The 17,993-nt window shown below is 38.5% G+C and overlaps 1 protein-coding gene and 1 long non-coding RNA gene across 3 annotated transcripts in view; one reads left to right on the top strand and one right to left on the bottom strand.

Annotated features, from left to right (window-relative positions):
* Positions 1-17,993, top strand: part of CLCN5 (chloride voltage-gated channel 5) — a 158,489-nt gene that overhangs the window by 91,005 nt on the left and 49,491 nt on the right. The window lies entirely within an intron of this gene.
* LOC132006781 (uncharacterized) lies at positions 13,426-16,956 on the bottom strand. The gene is made up of 3 exons (XR_009401222.1): positions 16,896-16,956; positions 16,694-16,816; positions 13,426-13,608 (listed from the first exon to the last, which is right to left on the bottom strand). It is a non-coding gene; the product is annotated as an uncharacterized LOC132006781 (long non-coding RNA).

Here is a 17,993-nt window from a genome sequence, read left to right as displayed (position 1 = left end):
TTTTTTTAAAAATCCTCCTTAGTGTTCTCTGAGCTTTCTGGACCTGTGACTTGGTATCTTTAATTTTAGGACATTCCCTTTCATTATTGCTTCAAATATTTCTTTTATTCCTTTCTTCTGGTATTCTCATTATGCATATGTTACACTTCTGGTAATTATTCTGCAGTTCTTGATATTCTGTTCATTTATTTATTTATTTATTCATTCATTCATTCTAAAGATTTATTTATTTATTTATTTATTTGACAGAGAGAGAGAGAGAGATATTGATCACAAGTAGGCAGAGAAGCAGGCAGAGAGGGAGGGGGAATCAGGCTCCCTGCTGAGCAGAGAGCTCCATGCGAGGCTGGAGCCCAGATCCCTTAGATCATGACCTGAGCCGAAGGCAGAGGCTTAACCCACGGAGCCACCCAGGTGCCCCCTGTTCATTTTTTTAAATTCCTTTTTTCTCTTTGCATTTCGGTTTTGGAAGTTTCCAATGACATGTCTTCATGCTTGCTGATTATTTTCCTCTGCTTTTTCCAGTCTGTTGATGAGCCATCAAAGTCATTCTCCACTTCTTTTTGAGATCTTTTCCATTTCCTTTTGATTATCTGTTCTTGCATGTTGTCTGTCTTTTCCATTGGGACTCTTATTCATTGTAGTCATTTTAAAATGCTGGTGTGAAATTTCTAGCATTCCTTCTGTATTATACTATGGTTCTGATGCTTGCCCTGTCTCTTCATGCTTTTGTGGGTTTTTTTTAATCTTTTAGTATGCCTTATAATTTTTTTGATAGCTGGACATTACATATTGGATAAAAGTAACTGATTAGGTATATAAGCCTTTAATGTTTATCTGGATGGGGGCTGTTATGTATTTACTGTTTGCTGTAGCTGTGCATCAGAGGCTAAAATGTTCTCTAGTGTCTGTTTTGGTCTCTCTAGTGTACTTGGGTTTCTCTACAGATGACTTCTTAAATAAGATTTAAAACAGGCACTTTTACAGTTGTGGTGGTAAGTTGGGAGGAATAGTATTTCAAGGTCTTATGATTAGGTTTCAGTCTTTTAGTAAGCCTGTACCCTGTAGTTGAGGATTTCGTAAGCACTTCTCAGTTTTGTTTTGTTTTGTGCCTTTCCATAAGTCAGACCAGAGGGCTAGAGAGAGCTAGAATTGAGTTTTTCTTTTCCCCAAGTTGATTAAGCTCTGGTAAAATAGTCCCTTTTGAGGGCCAGCCTTGATAAGAAACACAAAATGCTCTGGTTAATTTCTGTGCCCTCATTGAGAAGCACAGGGGATTATTCTCTGGTCTTCACTGAGAACTAATACGGCACCTGGGAGTAAAATTTATGAAAGTTTTGGGTTTCTCTAGGACTGGGCACCCTCAAGTTCTTAACTCTCAAACTTGTACACACTGAGCCTCTAGCAATTCTTCAGTTATATCTCAAGTTCTATTCCAATGCTGGTTTTCATGGAGGTTTTTGCTGTGTAAGCTGTGATTTTTTATATCCACATATCTGTCTCCCCAGTTTAAGGAGCAGCAGTTTGCCCTGTGACCTCAGTTCTCTGACGGATCTAAGAATTGTTGGTTTTCAGTTTCTTCAGTTTTTGTTTTCAGATCATTTTGAGAATGAGAGTGATGACTTCCAAGCTCTTTACATGGCTGACCAGAAACCAAAGTTGTTCTCTTATTTTTTTTTTACTTGGGTAATGTATCTGCCTTTTCTATTACCTTTATTAGGGATGACATGGATATATTCCAGTTCTGTTCCTTTAACTTCATTTTATTGCTTGCATTCCCTGATACAAAAAGTTGCTTATTTTAGTACCTATGAATTAATCCATTTTATATCTTTCCATAGTCAGAAATAATTTTGTGTATTGTCTACATCTGGAATAAATACACTGTTGTGTGTTTTTAAAAAAATCAACTTAAAGCCCACCCACCAGCATAAATACAGGGCTATTTATGGGAAGTGGGGCTGCACAGACACTTGATACATAACCTGCTAGCAGTATGCCATGCCCATCAGTTCTGCTGGGGGCTCACCTACTTCAAGCCTGCTCGTCTCAGCCCCGGGCTAAGGGCAAATTTTGTTAAAGCCATGAGTGTGCCCTGTCCAGCTGCAGCATGCTTAGCTACTGTCCCTGCACCGTGTCCAGCCACTGTGCTGCCCCCAACCACCTTTGTGTTCAGATCCTGGCCATGCCCAACCATTGATGTGCACTATGTCCAGCCTTGTGCCCATGACCGCCCTGATGGCACAGTCCCCAGCTGCCACAGTGCTTTGGGGGATCCAGATTAGGACTAGTGGCCCAGTACAAATTTTCCTAATACAGCCACCCCACTCTGAAGTTCCCCAGCAGGCATGCCCCATCAGAGCTGGCCTGCCTGGCTCCCACCAACACCACAGAGAGCAAGTCTAGCCCACAACAGGCAGAGAAGCAGACAGACGACTGCACTAAAAGGAGAAGTGTTTCAGAAAAAATAGGGCATGAACAACACAGATAGGATACTCTCCTAAAGTGCCAGCTTCTGATGGTCAAGGGACACTCCACTGCAAGGCACTCCAGGACCTCTTTTTCATAAAGTCACTACTTTGAAGAGCAGAGGACAGCTGACTTTCTTAACACACATAAACAGATATAGGCAGACAAAAGGAGGCAAAGACATTTACGCCAAATGAAAGAACGGACAAGGCCACAGCCAGATATCTAAGCAAAACAGACATAAGTAACATGCCTGATAGAGAGTTTGAACCACAGTGATCATAGGGTTACTCACTGGAATTGAGAAGAGAGTGGAAGGCATGAGTAAGACCCTTAATACAGAGATAAGGAATAACATAGCAGACATAAAGGGCTCAATAAATGAAATGAGAAATACAGTTGATGGAATGAAGAGCTGGATGGAAGAAGCAGAGGAATGAATTAGTGGCCTGGAAGACAGAGTAATGAATGTAATCAAGCTGAACAAAAGAGAGAAAAAAGAATTATGCAAAACAAGAATAGACTCAGGGAACTCAGTAACTCTGTCAAGCATAATAACATCTGTATTATAGAAGAAGAAAAGAGAGAAGGGGGAGGCAGAAAATTTATTTGAAAAAATAATGGCTGAAGACTTCCCTAATTTGGGGAAGGAAATAGGTATCCAGTTCCAGGAGGCACAGAGAACTCCCATCAAAATAAGTAAAAGCACTTGCGCACCAAGATATATTGTAGTGAAATTGGCAAAATATAGTGATAAAGAAAAATAAAAGCAGCAAGACAGAAAGAAGACAGTAACTTACAAAGGAAAACCTATAAGGCTAACGGGAGATTTTTAAAAAAAGATTTTATTTATTTATTTGACAGAGATCACAAGTGGGCAGAGAGGCAGGCAGAGAGAGAGGGGGAAGCAGGTTCCCTGCTGAGCAGAGAATCTGATGTGGGGCTCCATCCTAGGACCCTGAGACCATGACCTGAACCAAAGGCAGAGGCCTTAACCCACTGAGCCACCCAGGCACCCCAGGAGGAGAATTTTTAACAGAAACTTTGCAAGACAGGAGCGAATGGCATGACATAGTCAAAGTAATGTATAGAAAAAATATGCATCCAGGAATACTCTATTCAGCCAAAGTTGTCATTCATAATAGAAGGAGAGTTTCCCAAAGAACAACTAAAGGATTTTGTGACCACCAAACCAGCCCTGCAAGGTATATTCAAGAGGCTCTTTGAGTGTAAAGGAAAAACCAAAAGTGACAGTATAAAGGTAAGAAACACAAAAAAACACTAAAAATGAATATTTCTGTAAAAAATCAGAAGGGATAGAACTAAAAGGAACTAAAAAAAATAGAAGGATATAAATTATAAAAACATGTACCTGAAATGTGGGGAGGAGAGGAGAAAAGAATGGGTTTAAGCCTAAACAACTATCAACATAATAGACTGCTATATGCAGAAGAGGTTATATACAAGCCTAATGGTATTCATATGTCAAAAACTACCAATAAATATGCAAGAATAAAGAGAAAGAAATCCAAATATATCACTAAAGAAAATCAAACCATGAAAGGTAAGAAAGGATCAGAGAAAATCCTTAGAAGCAACCACAAAACAAGAATAAAATAACTAGGGGCGCCTAGGTGGCTCAGTAGGTTAAGGCCTCTGCCTTTGGCTTGGGTCATGATCTCAGGGTCCTGGGATCGAGCCCTGTTTTGGGCTCTCTGCTCAGCAGGGAGCCTGCTTGCTTCTCTCTCTCTGCCTTTCTGCCTACTTGTGATCTCTCTCTCTCTGTGTCAAATAAATAAATAAAATCTTTAAAAAAAGAATAAAATGACTATGCATGCATAGTCATTTTATTCATATATATATATATATATATATACACACACACACACACACACACGCACACACGCACACACACACATATATTTACTTTGAATGTAAATGGACCAAACACTCCAATCAAAAGACAGGGTGAGAGAATTGATTAAAAAAACAAGACCCACCTATATGCTGCCTACGAGAGACTCATTTTACACCTCAAGACACCTTCAGATTGAAAGTGATGAGAAATATCTATTATGCAAATAGATGTTAAAAGAAAACTGGAGTAGCAAAACTCTTATCAGACAAAATAGACTTTAAAACAAAGTCTGTTACAAGAGGCAAAGAAGGACACTATATAATAATAAAGGGGACAATTCAACAAGAAGATATAACAATTATAAATATTTATGCACCCAATATGGAGCACCCAAATACATAAAACAGTTAATAAGAGACATAAAAGAACTAATCACTAGTAATATAATAATAGTAAGGGACTTTAATCATTCCACTTATATCAATGGACAGATCTGCTAAACAGAAAAATGAAGAAACTATGGCTTTGAATGACACATTGCACCAGATGGATTTAACAAGTATGTTCAGAACATTCCATCTTAAAACAGCAGAATACACATTCCTTTCAAGTGCACATGGAACATTCTCCAGAATAGATCACACATTAGGCCACAAAACCAGCTTCAACAGATTCAAGAAAATCGAAGTCTTACCATGGACCTTTTTGGACCACAATGCTATGAAACTATAAATCAACCACAAGAGAAAATCTGGTAAGACCACAAATATATAGAGGTTAAATAACATGCTGCTAAACAATGAATGGGTCAACCGGGAAGTAAAAGAAGAAATAAAAAAGTACATGTAAACAAACGAAAATGAAATACAGTGATAAAAAAACCTTTGAGATAAAGCAAAAGTGGTTCTAAGAGGAAAGTTTATAGTAATTCAGGCCTACCTCAAGAAGGAAGAAAAATCTCAAACAACTAACTTGACACCTAAAGAACCTAGAAAAAGAACAACAAACAAAGCCTGAAACCAGCAGAAGGAAGGAAATGCGAAAGATTAGAGCAGAAATAAATAATGTAGAAACTAAAACAAACAATAGAACAAATCAATGAAAACAGGAGCTGGTTCTTTGAAAAAAATAAATAAAATTGATAAACCTCTAGCTAGACTTACCAAGAAAAAAATGAGAAACGACTCAAGCAAAATCACAAATGAGAGAAAAGACATAACAACCAACATCACAAAAATGCAAATAATCATAGGAGAATATTATGAAAAACTATATGCCAACAAATTGGACAACCTAGAAAAAATAGATAAATTCCTAGAAACATATAAACAACCAAAACTGGAACAGGAGAAAATAGAAAATTTGAACAGTTCCATAACCAGCAAAGAAATTGAATCAGTAATCCAAAAACTCCCAAAAAAGAAAAGGCCAGGACCAAATGGCAAATTCTACTAAATATTTAAAGAAGACTTAATACCTATTCTTCTCAAACTATTCAAAAAAATAAGGAAGGAAAACTTGCAAATTCATTCTATGAGGCCAACATTACTCTTATACCAAAGCCAGATAGAGAGTCCCCTGGAAAAGAGAAATATAGGCCAAATTCCCTGATGAGTATATATGCAAAAATCCTCAACAAAATACTAGCAAACTGAATGTAACAATACATTAAAAAATTGTGCACCATGATCAAGTGAGATTTATTCCTGGGTTGCAAGGGTGGTTCAATATTTGCAAATCAATCAACATGATACAACACATCAGTAAGAGAAAGGATAGGAATCATATGATCATTTCAGTAGGTGCAGAAAAGGATTTGGCAAAGTACAGAATCCATTCATGGTAAAAAGCCCTCAACAAAGTAGGTTTAGAGGGAGCATACCTCAACATAATAAAGGCCATATATTTAAAAAAAAAAACCCTACAGGTAACATCATCCTTAATGGGGAAAAGCTGAGAGCTTTTCCTCTATGGTCAGGAACAAGACAGGGATGTCTACTCTAGCCACTTTTATTAATCATAATACTGGAAGTCCTAGCCACAGCAATCAGACAACAGAAATCAAATACAAATCAGCAAAAAAGAAGTAAAATATTCACTTTTTGCAGATGACATAATACTCTATATAGAAAACTTGAAAGACTCCACCAAAAACTGCTACAACTGATAATTGAATTAAGAAAAATCACAGGACCCAAACTCAGTGTACAGAAAACTGTGGCATTTTTATTCACCAATAATGAAGCAACAGAAAGAGAAATTGAGAAAAGAATCCCATTTATAGTTGCACCCCAAATAATTAGATACCTAGGAATAAACCTAACCAAAGAGGTGAAAGACCTGTACTCTGAAAACTATAAAACACTGATGAACGAAATTAAAGATAACACAAAGAGATGGAAAGACAACCTACAGAATGGGAGAAGATATTTGCAAATGACATGTCTGATAAAGAAAGCATTCCCATTCAAAAAAGTATAAAGAATTGATATAATGCCCAAGAAACAAATAACCCAACTGAAAAAATGGGCAGAAGACAGGGTGCCTGGATGGCTCAGTCGGTTAAGCATCTGACTTTGGCTCAGGTCATGATCTTGGGGTCCTGGAATTGAACCCTGCTTTGGTCTCCCTGCTCAGTGGGAAGTCTGCTTGTCTCTCTCCCTCTGCCCCTTCCCCCATTCCATGCACTCTCTGTCTCCTCTCTCAAATAAATAGAATCCTTAAAAAAAAAAAAAAATGGGCAGACAGTTCTCCAGAGAGGACATCCAGATGGCCAACAGACACATAAAAGATCCTAAACATCACTTACCAGCAGGGAAATGCAAATCACAACTACAATGAGATATCACCTCACACCTGTCAGAATGGCTAAAGTTAACAACACGGGAAAAAAACAGGTGTTGGAGGATTTGGAGAAAAAGGAACCCTTGTACACCGTTGGTAGGAATGGAATCTGGTGCAGCTAGTGTGGGAAATAGTACAGAGGTTCCTTGAAATTTAAAAATAGAACTACCCTACTATCCAGTAATTATACTCCTTGGTATTTACCCCCAAACTACAAAGACACTAAATCGAAGGGATACATGCACTCTGATGCTTATAGCAGCATTATTCACAATAGCCAAGATATGGAAGCAGCCCAAGTGTCCATCAACTGATGAATATATGAAGAAGTGGTACATACACACAATGGAATATTATCCATAAAAGGAATGAAATCTTGCCATTTGCAGTGACGTGGATGGAGTTAGAGAGTATAATACCAAGTGAAATAAGTCAGAGAAAGACAGATACCATATGATTTCACTCATATGTGGAATTTAAAAACACAAGTGAGCAAAGTGAAAGAGAGAGAGAGGGGTAAACCAAGAAACAGACTTAACTATAGAGACTAAACGGATGGTTACAAGAGGGGAGGGTAATGGGGGGATGGGTTAAATAGGTCATGGGGATTAAGGAGTGTACTTATGATGAGCATCAGATGACATATGGAATTGTTGAATCACTGAATCGTAGGCCCTAATGTAATCTAACACTGTGTGTTAACTGGAATTAAAATAAAAACGAAAAAAGTAAAAATCAACTTCAAAGTCTTACCTGGAATTGTTGCAGTATTGTATATACTGTAATTTTATATTGTTTTCCATTTTGATATCTGGCAATCTCTCAATTGTTTACCAAAAAGCAGTTCTTATATTTATGTTTATTCTGATTTATTAACACTTAAATTATTATAGTAATTTGTATCCATCATTAGAATCTCTGTTATTCCAGTGCCACAAAATTTTAATGATTGTTTCTTTGTAGAAGTTAAAATCTGACAGGATGTTTGCCATTTATATTTAAGAAAATGGAAAATTCATAAGTATGTACAGTTTAAATAACATGCTACTGACCAATCAGTGGGTCAATGAAGAAATTGAAAGAATTTAAAAAGTACCTTGAAACAAATGAAAATAAAAGTGTAACACACCATAATTTATGGGATGCAGTAAAGGCATTTCTAATAGGGAAGTTCATCTAAAGAAACAAGAAAAGTCTCAAGTAAACAACTGAACTTTGCACCTGAAGAAGAAAAAAAACTGAAAGTTAGTTGGAGGAGGAAAATGACAGAGATCAGAACAGGAATAAAAGAAATAGAGACAAAAATATAGTAGAAAAGATCGATGAAACTAGAATTGGATTCCTTGAAAGGATTAACAAAATTGACAGACATTTAGCTTGCCTCACCAAAAAAGAGAAAGAAAGAAAGAAAGAAAGAACTAAAATAAAATCAGAAATGAAAGGGGAGTTGTTACAAAACCGATAGCACAGAAAGACAAAGGATCATAAGAGACTACTATGAACTAATATACTTTAACAATTGGACAACCTAGAAGAAATGTATAAATTCCTATAAACATAAAACATACCAAGACTGAATCAAGATGAAATAGAAAATCTGAACAGACCAGTTACTAGTAAGGAGATTGAATCAGTAATCAAAAACCTCCCATCAAACAAGGGTCTTGGATCAGGTGGCTCCACCGGTGAATTCTAGCAAACATTCAAAGAAGAAATAGTAATCCTTCTGAAACTCTTCGCAAAAAACTAGAAGAGGAGGGAACTCTTCCAAATTTATTTTATGAAGCCAGTCTTACCCTGATCCCAAAACCATACAAGAAAAGATTATTATAGGCCCGTATCTTTGATGAACATAGATGTAAAAATCCTTGACAAAATATTAATAAACCAAATTCAGCAATACTTTAAAGGGTTCATACACCATGATCATGTGGGACTTATTCCAGGGATGCAAGGATGGTTCAACATTTGCAAGTCAGTCAGTGTGATATACCTCATTAACAAAATGAAGGATAAAAATCATATCATTTCAGTGGATGCAGAAAAAAGCATTTCACAAAATTCAGCATTCATTTTTTTAACTAATACTCTCAACAAAGTGAGTATATAGAGAGAGGGAACATACCTAAACATAATAAAGACCATATATGAGAAGCCTACACCTAATGTCATACTCAATGTTGAAAACCTGGAAGCTTTTCATCTAGTATCAGGTGCAAGATAAAGATGCCCTCTCTCACCACTTTTATTCAACATAGTTTGGAAGTCCGAGTCAGACTAGTTAGGCAAGAAAAGAAATAAAGGGTATCTAAAGTGAAAAGGAAAGGTCTAAATGCTCAGTATTTTATCTTTATATAAAAACTGATGAGAGAGGTGCCTGCATGGCTCAGTTGCTTAAGCATCTCCGTTTTTTTTTTAAATTTTTTCAATTTATTTATTTTCAGTAAAACAGTATTCATTATTTTTTCACCACACCCAGTGCTCCATGCAATCCGTGCCCTCTATAATACCCACCACCTGGTACCCCAACCTCCCACACCCCCTCCACTTCAAACCCCTCAGATTGTTTTTCAGAGTCCATAGTCTCTCGTGATTCACCTCCCCTTCCAATTTCCCTCAACTCCCTTCTCCTAACTCCCCTTGTCCTCCATGCTATTTGTTATGCTCCACAAATAAGTGAAACCATATGATAATTAACTCTCTCTGCTTGACTTATTTCACTCAGCATAATCTCTTCCAGTCCCGTCTATGTTGCTACAAAAGTTGGGTATTCGTCCTTTCTGATGGAGGCATAATACTCCATAGTGTATATGGACCACATCTTCCTTATCCATTCGTCCGTTGAAGGGCATCTTGGTTCTTTCCATAGTTTGGCGACCGTGGCCATTGCTGCTATAAACATTGGGGTACAGATGGCCCTTCTTTTCACGACATCTGTATCTTTGGGGTAAATACCCAGGAGTGCAATTGCAGGGTCATAGGGAAGTTCTATTTTTAATTTCTTGAGGAATCTCCACACTTAAGCATCTCCTTTTGATTCAGGTCATGATCTTGGGGTCCTGGGATGGAGTCCTGCATTGGGCTCCCTGCGTGGTGGGGGCCTGCCTCTCCCTCTCCGGACCCTGCCTGCGGCTCCCCCATGCTTGTGCTCTCTCTGTCTCTCTCCCTCTCTGACAAATAAATAAAATAAAAAAAAACCCAACTGTAGAGATATATATCACTAAAGGCTCCACCAGACTGTTAGAACTAATAAATGAATTCCTTAAAGTTGCAGAATACAAAATCATCATACAAAAATTTGTTGCATTTTATAAACTAATAATAAAGCATCAGAAAGAGAAGTTAAGAAAACAGTCCCATTTACAATTGCATCAAAAAGAATAAAATACCTAGGAATAAATTTAACCAAGTAGGTGAAAGACCGTATATTAAAACCAAGAGGACATTAATGAAAGAGCTTGAAGAAGAACCAAATAAATGGAAAGATATTCCATGCTAATGGATTAGAAGAATTAATATTGTTTTTTTTTAAAGATTTTATTTATTTATTTGACAGACAAATCACAAGTAGATGGAGAGGCAGGCAGAGGGAGAGAGGGAAGCAGGCTCCCTGCTGAGCAGAGAGCCCGACGCGGGACTCGATCCCAGGACCCCGAGATCATGACCCGAGCCGAAGGCAGCGGCTTAACCCACTGAGCCACCCAGGCGTCCCTAGAAGAATTAATATTGTTAACATGCCCATATTACACAAAGCAGTATACAGATTCAATGCAATCCCTATCAAAATTCCAATGGCATTTTCACAGAAATAGAACAAACAATCGTAAAATTTGTATGGAACCATAAAAGACCCCCAATAGCCAAAACAATCTTGAGAAAAAAAGAACAAAACTGGAGGTTATCTTGCTCCCTGATTTAAAACTATATTAACAAAGATATAATAATTAAAATAATATGATATTGGCATAAAAACAGCTGTATAGGTCAATGGAATGAAATAGAAAACCCAGAATTAAACCTAAACATATGGTCAATTAATTTATGACAAAGGAGGCAAGAATATACAGTGGGGAAAGGAGAGACTCTTTAATAAATGATATTGGGAAAAGTGGATCGCTACATGCAAAAGAATGAAACTGAACCACTGCCTTACACCAGACACAGAAATTAACTCAAAATGGTTAAAGATTTGAATATAAGATCTGAAACCATGAAGTCTTAGAGGAAAACATAGGCAGTAAGTTCCTTCCCATAGGTATTGGTGATGTTTGTTTAAACTGATACCAAAAGCAAAAACAACATAAGCAGAAATAAACAAGTGGGACTACATCAAACTAAAAAGCTTCTGCACAGCAAAGGAAACCATCAACAAAATGAAAGACAGTTCACTGAGTGGGAGAAAATATTTGCAAATCATATCCACTAAGGGGCTAATATCCATCCAATAGAACTTATACAACTCAATAATAAAAAATCCAACTAAAAATACGCAGAAGTTCTGAATAGACATTTTTTTAAGGACATACAGATAGTCAGCAGTGCATGAGAAGATGCTTAACATCACTAATCTTCAGGGAAGTGCAGTCACTTTGCACCTTTTAGAATAACTATTATTAAAAAGATTGAAAATAAGAAGTGTTGGCCAGGATGTGGAGAAAAGGGAATCCGTGCACGTTTGTTGGTGGGGATGTAAATTGTTGCAGCCGGTATGGAAAACAGTATGGAGGCTCCTCAAAAACACCTTAATTTCAAAATATATGTGCACCCCCCATGTTTATTGCAACATTATTTGTAATAGCCAAATTATGAAAACAACCCAAGTGCTCACCAATGAACGAATAGATAAAGAATGAAATACAGACACACACTCACGCTCATACATGTGATGGATTGTTACATAGCCATAAAAAAGAAAGAGATCTTGCTATTTCCAGTGACGTGGATGGACCTTGAGGACATTATGCTTAGTAAAATAAGTCAGAGAAAGACAAATGCCATGTGATCTCTCTTATATGTGCAATCTAAAAAGAAGAAACTAAATGTATAGATACAGACAATAGATTGGTAGCTTCCAGAAATGGGGGTGGGGGTGGTAGGCATGGGTGAAATGTATTTTTGTTTTTATTTTAAATAAACTGAATTTTAAAAAATAATTTATTTATTCATTTGACAGAGATCACAAGTAGGCAGAGAGGCAGGCAGAGAGAGAGAGAGGAGGAGGAAGCAGGCTGCTCACTGAGCAGAGAGCCGATATGGGACTCAATCCCAGGACCCTGAGATCATGACCTGAGCCGAAGGCAGAGGTTTAACCCACTGAGCCACCCAGGCGCCCAATAAATTGAATTTTTAAAAAGATAATACATATACTAATATCTTTGCCTACTTACTCTTCTAGATGAATTTCACTATCATTCTTTCGAGTTGTATAAAAGATGCCATGGGGACTTTAGATTAACATATAGATGTAGTACAATTCATATTAGCATCTATTCGTTCTTGCTGTATTCAGACTTTACATCTGACCGAGAGCACGATAGATCTTTTGGCTTATGTCTTCCTTTTTTCCCCCCATTTGACTTTTATAAATTGTAAAGTAATATTGTATTTTGAGTCTATGTCTCTATCACAGATAATAGTATTTTCTAGTTCTACGGTAGTACATAGGAATGCAGTTATTTATTGCTATTTACCTTACAATTTCTGAATTCATGTATTATCTTTAGTTATTTTACTTAATATTCTTAGAGTTATAGATATTTGTCATGTAATCTAAATATCAGGGTATCATATATTTATTCTTCCCTTTTTTCATTTTAAAGTTTTTCCTGTACCTTATTAAATATAATTGGCAACAAGAGGGAGACATCATTGCCTCCCCATATTAAAGACAATGCTATTTTGGGGCGCCTGGGTGGCTCAGTGGGTTAAGCCCCTGCCTTCGGCTCAGGTCATGATCTCAGGGTCCTGGGATCGAGCCCTGCGTCGGGCTCCCTGCTCCGCAGGAAGCCTGCTTCTCTCTCTCTCTCTCTCTGCCTGCCTCTCTGCCTACTTGTGATCTCTGTCTGTCAAATAAATAAATAAAATCTTTAAAAAAAAATAAAGTATATTTACTTTTGGCTTTTATAAAGTATATTGATAGTATATATAAAGCATATTGGTAGTTTCCCTTGTGATACCAGTCTTATGGTCTTGGAATAAACTCTCATTATTTATAGCATGCAGCTCCCGCAAATGTGATGCTGTATTCAGTTTGTTAAAGTTTATTTAGGAGTTTTACTCGTATATTCCAAAGTGAAAGTTATCTATAAATTTTTAGAGTTGTCTTTGTCAGGCATGATAGACCCTTGTCCTTGAACCACATGGTGCTTCTCTAGGCATCTTGTTCATTTCTCTCTTGAAAGCTTTTATAACAGGGTGTTCTCACACGTGAAGAGTCTCTGAAATAAAACCATGATTTGTTAAAAGATTTTATTTATTTATTTGACAGAGAGAGATCACAAGTAGGCAGAGAGGCAGGCAGAGGGTGGGAGGGGGGAGCAGGCTGCCTGCTGAGCAGAGAGCCAGATGCGGGACTGGATCTCATGACCCTGAGATCATGACCCAAGCTGAAGGCAGAGGCTTAACCCACTGAGCCACCCAGGTGCCCCCCAAACCATGATTGTTTTAATTTTAGTTTCTCTGAATTTTTAAAGCCCCTGTTTTCCTTTTCTTTTACTAAATTATCTACTAATCTATTTTTGCTGTTTATCTGGTGGGACCCAATTTTAATGGTTCAAAATATCTCTTTATATATCATGGCTATTACTCCTTTGGAAAAAAAATTACGGAAAATTTTTCACTTGTTTCACTTTCACAGCCGTCAGAGTGGTGGTCTCTTCTGACTGGCTTTTTCTCTTCCTCTGTCCCACAGGGCATGGGTGTGGCCCAGATACAGTTTCACTGTTCAGTGTTCTGTCTCCCATTCAGCAATTCTTAAGAGTGGCCTGGCACTTCCTGAGACCCTTTTGAGGGGTCTGCAAGTTCAAATACTATTTTCATATTAAGATATTATTTGCCTTTTTCACTTTAATTTTTTAAGGATTTTATTTATTTGAGAGAGGGAGGGGAAGAGAGAGTGAACGAGCACATGAGCGGGGGGAAGGCAGAGGGAGAAGCAGACTCCCCACTGACTTGAGTAGGGAACCCGCTGCGGGATTTGATCCCAACCAGCACCCTGGGATCATGACCTGAGCCAAAGGCAGATGCCTAACCAACTGAGCCACTCAGGCGCCCCTTTCACTTTCATTTTATTGTGAATATACAGTGGAATGTTTTAGAGGCTGAGTGACATGTGATGATGTGATTTGCTGTGATGGTTAATGGAATATGTGAAGCAGGATCCAGCTGTCCTCTAGGAAAGCAGACATTAAAATCATTTTCAAGGGCGCCTGGGTGGCTCAGTGGGTTAAGCCGCTGCCTTCGGCTCAGGTCATGATCTCAGGGTCCTGGGATCGAGTCCCACATCGGGCTCTCTGCTCAGCAGGGAGCCTGCTTCCCTCTCTCTCTCTCTGCCTGCCTCTCAGTGTACTTGTGATTTCTCTCTGTCAAATAAATAAATAAAAATCTTTAAATAAAAAAAAAATCATTTTCAAAATCCTCTCACTAATTTTGTTTTGGAAAATACAGGCCCCCCCTCCCCAAATGTTAATGGATAGTGATTGGAGTATTATTATATTTAAATATATTAATAAATATTTATTTTTAACATTCCTGGGTTTTACTTTCTCATAAAGTAAATAGCTATAGCTAGAACCTATATACATAAAAGCTCTTTAAGCTTCTCAGTAATCTTGAAGACTAGGGGCACTTGGGTGGCTCAGCCGGTTAAGCCTCTGCCTTAGGCTCAGGTCATGATCTTGGGGTCCTGGGATCGAATCCTGCATCGGGCTCTCTGCTCAGCAGGGAGCCTGCTTCTCCCTCTCCCTGCTGCTCCCCTACTTGTGCTCTCTCGCTCTCTATGTCAAATAAATAAAATAAAATCTTAAAAATTTTTTTGGAAGACTAAAGGGATCCTGAGACCAAAATCTTTGAGAGGGGCAGTTCTGGTACTGCCTGCTTTGAGTCCTGTCTTTGTTCATAACCCATAGTTATCTGTGAGGATGACTCCCAGGTGAAGACTACGTTGTGAGGAGCAGCACTATTATTTCCTCCTGGGGTTTTTTACCTGCAATTTTGACAGAGAAGGTGCCTTGGGTTAAGGATTGGCCCAAACCTCTGAAATCAGTACCTCCTATGGCATCTTAGAGACTACACTGCAAAGTTTGCATTTCATTCCTGCTTCTCAAAATAAAGTAACTAAAAGTGGAATTGTATTGAGATTGAGAACTAGATGGTTTATTGAGCTCTCTCTCTGTGTCTGGCACTTGGGAACAAAGATTTAAGTTACCCCGTCCTCAGGTAACTCAAAGTACAGAGGGTAGACAAAAATTGATTTTCTCATGTGCATGTCAGTTCGTATCACTTAGTGTTATAATTAGGATTGTCTTAATTTTTTTTAAATGATATGATAGTGTTCATATCTTGGTACATTCTGTAATGACCCTCTCAAGCTTTTCTTCCTCTTGCGTTCTCTCTTTCCTGCTTTTGCAGCATCTGGCCTATATTACTTACACAGAATGCCATGTGCAGGTTGACAGATATTTTTGTGGAGCAAAAATAAGAAATAGAAAAGTTTATTGACTTCTTTGGGCTTCTTAGCATGGGAATGTGTGGTACATTTTTATATTTTCACTGAAGGGCCTGTGTATCAGCCCACCCATTGGTTTATACATTTGTTTTTACCAAGTGGGCTAGTTGAGATCGAATTGTTAATTTATTTGAACCAACAGATGTCAGTGTCACTAGTAAAAAGATGTCAGGGACGCTTGAGTGGCTCTGATGGTTAAGTGTCTGACTTGGGCTCGGGTCATGATTTCCAGGTCCTGTAGTCGAGTCCCGCATCTGACTCCCAGCTCAACGGGAAGTCTGCTTCTCTCTCTCCCTCTGCCTCTCCCCCTGCTTGTGCTCTCTCTTTCTCTGTTTCTCTCTCAAATGAATAAATAAAATCTTAAAAACAATGAGTAAAACAAGATGTTAGGAAGTATACCATACACTAGCACCCTCCTTTGCCATGCATACCTGGCTCTTTCAGTACAGCCTCTGGGAAAATGCACCCCCTGCTGCCTTCTCAAATCACCCACATTTATTTATTTTTTGAAAGATTTATTTATTTATTTATTTATTTATTTGACAGAGTGATCACAAGTAATCAGAGAGGCAGGCAGAGAGAGAGGGGGAATCAGACTCCCAGCCGAGCAGAGAGCCCAACGAGGGGCTCGATCCCAGGACCCTGGGACCATGACCCCAGCCAGCCAAAGGCAGAGGCTTAACCCACTGAGCCACCCAGGTGGCCCCTAAATCACCCACATTTAAACAGGAGGTAGCAAACTGCCTTCCTATAGCCCTTTACTCCTCTCTCTTCCAGCCCACTGCTGCCGCACTTACCTCTTAAGAATCATGTTGTTGTTGTTGTTGTTTAATTCATGTTCTTCCGAAAAAACCACAGTGACTCCATTTGGCTTCCCAGGTCCTTCATGATCTAGCTCCATCCTTTTGCTTACAACCACCCTGTAGTCAAGCACAAATGCCAGCCTCCTTCTCAAGCTTTTGGCCATCCCCCCAAACACCCGCCCCAGGTCTGGAATACCTTCTGTCCTCCAGGAAGCCTTCTCTGGCTTACAGTCTCCTCTCTGTTTTCTGAATGTCAGTTGCACTTTTATTCTAATGGTTTAGCACTTAGGTGTTGTGTAATCACATTATATGAAAGTTCTCTCCCCAACTAGATCATAAATTTCTTGAGAGTAGTGACAAGGTAACAAATATTTTTTTGTATTCTCAGTTCCCAACCATTGTGTGCAAGGAATAGATTTATTGAGTGTCAACCATATAAATATGTTGATTGGCTATTAACTCTTCTTCCCCAACTGGAATCCTCCTCAGTAAGCATTTATTGAACACCTACCCTGGAATAACACCAGAGTTGCTGGGACAACGGAAATGAAAAGGACATGTGGTAGTCACAAGACTTAAGTGGAAGAGATTATGCAATCAACAGATGTCTGAACAAAGGAGGTGTTGAGGGAAAAGCTTGTTTGAGCTTGCTCTAAGTGGACTGAATGGGATTTCATCAGGCTGAAAAGAGGATGGGGACCTGGATGGAATTGTAGATAGGGTCTGAGCAAAGGCACGGAGGTGTAAAAGTAGGTGGCTTATAAGGAGTAGAATAAATTTGTGGCCTAGGATAAGTCTAGCGAAGTAGATGGGATCTAGATTAGGGCCCTGAACCCATGCAAAGAAATGTAAACTTGACCATATAGGCACTGGGGAGCCAGCTTATGATTTAGGCAAGAAAGACAGAAGGCACTGATGCCTTTAAGCTGAGAAAGTCAGCTGTGTAACACAGATAGCAACCAAACATTTTCTGGATTGCCTTCTTCCTTGGCTCTCCATTATGTGACAAGCCCTATATGTATATAAACTGCTAGTTGGGATAACTTATCAAATCCCCATACTTTGTTCCTCTCCTACCCTAAATTCTGGCTGATTTCAGGTTTGTGGCCATGTAGAAGTTTGATTTATTCTAGATGTGCTATTCTCTGGACTGACATGTCATAGTGAAGCCGCAGACTGTCATGGAAAGAGCCCTGGGCTTGGAGTTTTAACTGCGTATGGGTTCAAACCTCAAGTGTGAGGAACTTCATTTCCTCATTATTCTGCTGCTTTAACTTTTTCTCTTGAACTTTTT

Source organism: Mustela nigripes, chromosome X (assembly GCF_022355385.1).
Source record: "Mustela nigripes isolate SB6536 chromosome X, MUSNIG.SB6536, whole genome shotgun sequence".
In the NCBI taxonomy this organism is placed as follows: domain Eukaryota; kingdom Metazoa; phylum Chordata; class Mammalia; order Carnivora; family Mustelidae; genus Mustela; species Mustela nigripes.
The sequence above is the reverse complement of the archived record's forward strand: the minus strand, read 5'-3'. Positions and strand labels throughout refer to the sequence as shown.